This window comes from Panthera uncia, chromosome B4, assembly GCF_023721935.1.
Source record: "Panthera uncia isolate 11264 chromosome B4, Puncia_PCG_1.0, whole genome shotgun sequence".
Classification (NCBI taxonomy): Eukaryota; Metazoa; Chordata; class Mammalia; order Carnivora; family Felidae; genus Panthera; species Panthera uncia.
In genome coordinates this window covers 4,301,480-4,307,366 of record NC_064809.1, presented here as the reverse complement: position 1 = coordinate 4,307,366, position 5,887 = coordinate 4,301,480, and the positions used below count along the sequence as shown (strand labels likewise).

Here is a 5,887-nt window from a genome sequence, read left to right as displayed (position 1 = left end):
AGATTTTACTGCTTTTCAGTAATCTCTATACCCAGCGTGGAGCTCCCCAACCCTGGGATCAAGAGTCCCATGCTCTACTGACAGTTTGTGTCTAGATACAATCATCATTTATCATTTGTCATAAAAGTAAGACTCGGAGATTCCTCTGTGACCTGCTTGGGGATGATGAAATAATCTTTGTTCTGAGAAGATGCAAACACAGGACTCACATGGTGGCTTTTGAACTAGTTTTCCGGTTGGTCTTGTTTCCTGAGCAAGCTCGTGTCCTGTTTGCCGCACGCTGTTGCTATGGGCACAACGACATATGCCAGCTGCTGGCTTGTGACTTCAGCCTGACCGCCATGTTGGGAAGGTGCGTTTGCTAGTTTGTGTTGGTTGGTCGGTTGCTTTTTCTTGAGTTGCTGATTTAATGCCATATCAAGTCTCCCCACGGACAATTTCTGAGATGGTTTCCTAATTTTTCCTATGCTTTTTAGTTCATTGTGACTTGGGTCTCTTGCCTCTCTCAGAGGTGGCCCTTTCTGCAAATTGCTGTCCTGTTAGAGGGTCGGTTTATATGGTCAACACGCTTGACACCGATAACTTTTTAAAAAAAATTTTTTTAACGTTTATTTATTTTTGAGACAGAGAGAGACAGAGCATGAACGGGGGAGGGTCAGAGAGAGAGGGAGACACAGAATCTGAAACAGGCTCCAGGCTCTGAGCCGTCAGCACAGTGCCCGACGCGGGGCTCGAACTCACGGACCGCGAGATCATGACCTGAGCCGAAGTCGGACGCTTAACCGACTGAGCCACCCAGGCGCCCCGACGCCAATAACTTTTGTAGGGACTATATTTGGAATCTGAATGGGGTGACCCAGGAGGGGGGTTTGTGCATACACACACACACACACACACACACTAGAATATTACTCAGCCATAAAAAATAATGAAATTTTGCCATTTGCAATGACATGGATGGAGCTGAAGAGTATCATGCTGGGCGAAATAAGCGAGTCAGAGACAGACAGATATCATATGCTTTCACTCCGGTAGTCGTTTCAACGGTAAGATTTTCAATGTTTGTTTATATCCTTTAAAGATGTGCCATGTGGATCCTCCGTGGTTTTGCCCTGAAATTATTATAAGCTACATTTACCTGTGCTAACACAGGCCAAACCATTTCCCAGTTTGTCAACGTGTTTTTATTTTAATTTTGTTATTTATGCTGGTGTTGAAATTGGTGGAGTAAGTTTCTAAATGTATTCTAGCTGTAAATTTTGTTTTTTAATTTTAAACTCCATTTTAGTTTCTCAATATGCCAGTCTCTGTTTCTGTTACACCAGGGCTGGAGGCATCGTTCCCTCCCCCCACCGTATCTATTTATTTTTAGCTTTTCCACATGCCATTCTGTAATCCACCTAGAGTTTATTTTGGTATGTGGTCTAAGCTTTGCATCTGAATGTTTGTATTCCAACAAGACCTATTAAAAGACTATTTGTTTTATTTTTCCTTCCCCAGTGAACGTCTGAAATCTGTCTCGTGGAATGAGTGGCTGCCCTCTTCTCCGCCAAGCACCTGGACATACTGAAGTTTATCCACCTGCACCCTTGAATCCCTGGCGCCTGAGAGAGGGCTCCTCATCCCAGGTCACACCTCAGGTAAGTGGCTATGGCCAATATTTATTTACTTAAAAAAAATGGTGGGTACTCTTTTCTGGTTGACCTGCTCTAAGCTGGCTTCCTGGTCGATGTCACACTTCCCTGCCGTCCAGTGCCTGCTGGCATTTGGTAGGTTGGGAATAAATGAATGGTTCTGAACCTATTAGCAACAATCATATGTACTGGCAGCAGAGAATCACTACAGGAGGATAAGGTGAGCAAAGCCCTGTAGAGGGAGGGCCCGGGAAGGGGCGGGAAGTGACGGCAGCAGGCAAGGCAGCCCCCGCCCCCATTGGCGCTGCACATCCACAGGAAGCACGCCTGGCCCCTTGGCACACTCGTCACCCCCGCCTTGGGGGAGGAGGGGTAACTGTCTGGGTGGCAGTTTCCTGAGAGAAGGATCTGGATACGTAGTCTCCCTCTCCTCCCTCCTCTCTCTGCAATCCACCTGTCTCCAGGGAGTTTCTTTTTGGGCGTTTGGCTTTTGTGCGCTTAGGAGAGCTCGTCCCCTGGGAGGGGACCTCTGAGCTGTCGGAATCGGGTTCTAGTGTTTGCTGTTAGGCAGCCCTGGCGCTCCACTCCTCAGCCGAGTCTCCCAACCCAGCAGTGATCAAGTTGGCCTTTTCATCTCCCGTTACCAAAGCCGTGCACCTGTCTTTGAGTCGGTTCCAAGTGTGGATGGATATACTTGTGCCATTGATTTTTTCCACACCCCAACGGTAATCCAAGATTAGGAATAAACATCATGGGGGGTGCCTGGACGGCGCAGTCAGTTGAGTGACCGACTTGGCTTTGGGTCATGATCTCACGGTTCATGGGTTCAAGCCCTGCGTTGGGCTCTGCGCTGACAGCTCAGAGCCTGGAGCCTGCTTCAGATTCTCTGTCTCCCTCTCTCTCTGCCCCTCCCCTGCTCATGCTCTGTCTCTCTCTCTCCCTCTCTTGAAAATAAATAAACATTTAAAAAAATTAAAAGTAAACAAAAAGCATGACTGAATAATCCACTAATGGTAAACACCAGTCCCAATGAAAAAATAGAGAAAGTAAGCCCGGTGTGTTGAAGGGCCCACATCTGTGGAGCTCTGTTGCAGTCTGTATGGTAAGCAAAGTGTTTCTCCCCATTTTGTGTCTTTCGGATTTTAAGATAAATGCGTATGAGTCAGCATTTCTGTTTTTAGAGTAAAGTAGCATTTGTGTGAGCCCCGACCTCTTAAGAAACGCTGGAAGTCTTTCTAACAGGTCCCCCCTCATTTTTTATTTTGCTGTCTGTTGCTGTGGATTACCACACCTCATTCTGGAGAAAGCAAAAAAAGGCAGGTTTTTCAAAAGTCAGGAAATCTCACAAATGGTATTTCCAGAAAAGATCTTAATTCTATCCCATTTCAATTGCCTCCATATAACAGAAATGACCAGACTCTGTTCCGGGGTCTTTCCACAAAGCTGGTCGGTGGAATTCAAGCTTGAGAGCCAAGTCCATTAACACACGCTCCCGAGCCATTTGTCTGGCACTGACCTTGGGTGGACGCTCCTGTGTGGCTTACCTTGAAGACGTCTTCTTTCTAAAATTCTATCCTCTTCTTTAAAGACTTGATCGGATGGCGGTTATGAAGGTAAGGACACGTGGAAGAATGCCACTTTCCTCGACAGATGAGACAGGTCCAAGAAGACAATTTTTTCTTTAAGTGGGGTTGCTTTTTTTCTGAACAAGGCTTGCATCCACAGTAATTTTATGCTACAATGTGAATAATGGATCTGGAAAACCTTTCTTTCCAGGACAGACGTATATATACGAGGCATTTTTTTCCCCCCTGCTATTCAATAATGATTATTTTGATTACACTGAGAAGTTCTTAGGTAAGTGGAACAATATAAAATTAATGTGAAAAAAAGGTAAAAATGTGTTTTTGGGGGGTATTAGACGGTGGTGAAACAGGTAATTTGTGTGTGTGTGTGTGTGTGTGTGTTGAATAACGCAGAGTAAAGTTATCCTAATTCCATTCATCAATTAATTTAATTTTGATTCCATGTTAACCTCCTTTACTCAGTTCCTCTCCCCACCCCCACCCCCCCAAATCCCTGTAAGGAAGCCCTGTGAATGCCCCAGACACGAGGCTATGAGAGCTTGGCTGAGCTCCTGCGTCTGGGGATTACTTTCCAGATTTATTTGCGGGGTGTCTGTGCCGGGCAAGTCTTAGCTTTCGCAAAAGACTAATTACTCCTTGTACCTTTTAACATTAAAATGCATCTGAGACCTTGCCTCCATTTAACACAACTCTGAGGCATACCTTATTCAGCAGAAGCAACGGGGGCCCCTGTCGCCAAGGCTTAGCAGATAAGAAGATTAGGACAACGGATTTTAACTTTCATTTCTTTGATGCAAAAGGTAAGAACACCTGATTTCAATATTTAATTCCTTTGATATTTTACCTTTGGATTTAATTTTCTTGAACTTTAACTTGCAAGAAAATTTTATTCTCTGCACTTGAATTTCTCCCTGGAAATTCTGAAATGGCAGATTTGCATTCACACGGGGTGGGCCTCTCGGAGGTCATTTTATTATCCTGCCCTTTTGACACTGGGATTGGATTCTATTTCAGAGCTTCTAAGGGCCATGCTGACGACTCACATGGGCCGACACAGGGGATGGGAGAGAGGACAGGAGGGGAGCTGTCTGGTGTACAGAAGGCCTCCAAGTTACGTTAATCACTGAAGAGCTCTGAGCTGTTGTAGAGCCTTCTGGAGGCAAAAGGAACCGTTCACGGCCATGGTCCTGGGGGAACTAAAGGCCAGGTTTGGGGAGATGCTTTTCTGAAGAAGCAACACTGTGTTCACCTGTTCTCACCCACCTCCTCCCCTGCAAGGATCCAGCGCAACCCCGGGGCAAGGGCTAAGACAACAGAGGTTGCAGATTGGGAGTGTGGAGAATTCGCTCTTTGTGCATGCGTGCTATTGGCCAGTGTCCCCAGCTCCTGTCCGGCTGTGCCCTCACTCCCCGACACCACCAGCTGCACCGTCAGGGAGGCCCCACGCACAAGGGACATGTGGGTCTCTGTTCGGAAAGCAGAACTTGCTGTGAAAGGTGATAATAAAATGCAAAGCTCTTCCCTTCTTGACCCGCCGTGGGGATTTCGTTTGGACCTTGATGTCAAGATGGTCACTCAGTGGGAAGGGGGAGCCGCTGCGGGAGGGGGCAGGGAGCCGAGGGTGGCAGGCTGTAGGGAGGGGACACCCGAGAACCCAGCCTAGGGGGGCAGACATCGGACCTCCCCTGAGCCAAGGCTCCCAACCTCAGAGCACACCCCACTGAAGCATCGGATTTCACCTAAAAAACACAAATCCCAAGATCAAATTACTACTAATGTCCAGAGGACGACTCAGAGCATCAAAACCCGGGCGTGGAGCCCTTGTCAGCCCGGCTCTGTGTAGAGGACCAGACCCAAGTGATCCCTCCTGTCGTTTCTCACCCTGCGTCTCAGCTTCCCGCCCCCTCGGCCCCACTCCTCGCGCTCATCCGTGCAGATGCGCAGTCACCGCACACGGGCTCGGCCAGTACCCCCATTTCTTCCCCTGGGACCAAGTGGTATACTCCGAAATTTTAAAGTCAAAAGGAAAAGAAAGGAAATCCTCAATGCATCACTGGCAGACCCTTTTACTGTCTCCGCAGAATGAATGAGTAGCAGAATCAGTAGAGGCATGGATATACTCAGAGTGTAATTGCAGGATTTCGTCCAGCATCTGGCTGGTGCCAACCTGTGCCCCTTCATGACTCCTGTTCCGGTCACACTGGCTGGCGCACCAAACCCACACCCACACCCACGCCCACCGGATACGCCTTTGTTGCCTGGCCCATTTCTAGCTCTGTCCCAAACCTTGGCTCAGAGATCGTTTCCTCTAGGGAGATTTTTCTCATTTCCTCAGAATCTCTCTTCTGCCTACCCTTGGTATCTTGGAGTTAGGACGCCAGGGCCCTCATTCTCAACACTGTAACATATCCAACAGTCTATACACATGCCAATCTTTTCCTGCTATACTAAAGGCTATTCAAAGGCAGGAATGGTATCTTATTCCCTTTGTTGTTGTTGTTGCTTTTTTAAGTAGGTTCCACACCCAATGTGGAGCTTGAACTCACAACCCTGAGGTCAAGAGTCGTGCACTCTACCAACTGAGCCAGCCAGGGGCCCCTCTTATTTACTTTTTAATAACCCAACCTCCAGTACAGAGCTCGGTATAAAAGAGTTTCTCTGCAAATA

At 47.5% G+C, this 5,887-nt stretch overlaps 1 long non-coding RNA gene across 2 annotated transcripts; it reads left to right on the top strand.

Moving 5' to 3' along the window:
* Positions 1 to 1,378: 1,378 nt before the first annotated feature.
* On the top strand, positions 1,379 to 5,506 carry LOC125918576 (uncharacterized). Of its 2 annotated transcripts, XR_007456482.1 has the most exons (4): positions 1,388 to 1,640; positions 3,041 to 3,491; positions 3,935 to 4,020; positions 4,499 to 5,505. It is a non-coding gene; the product is annotated as an uncharacterized LOC125918576 (long non-coding RNA). The 2 variants fall into 2 exon arrangements; XR_007456481.1 differs by having other exon boundaries at positions 1,379 to 1,640; positions 3,041 to 4,020; positions 4,499 to 5,506.
* The last annotated feature ends 381 nt before the right edge of the window (positions 5,507 to 5,887 follow it).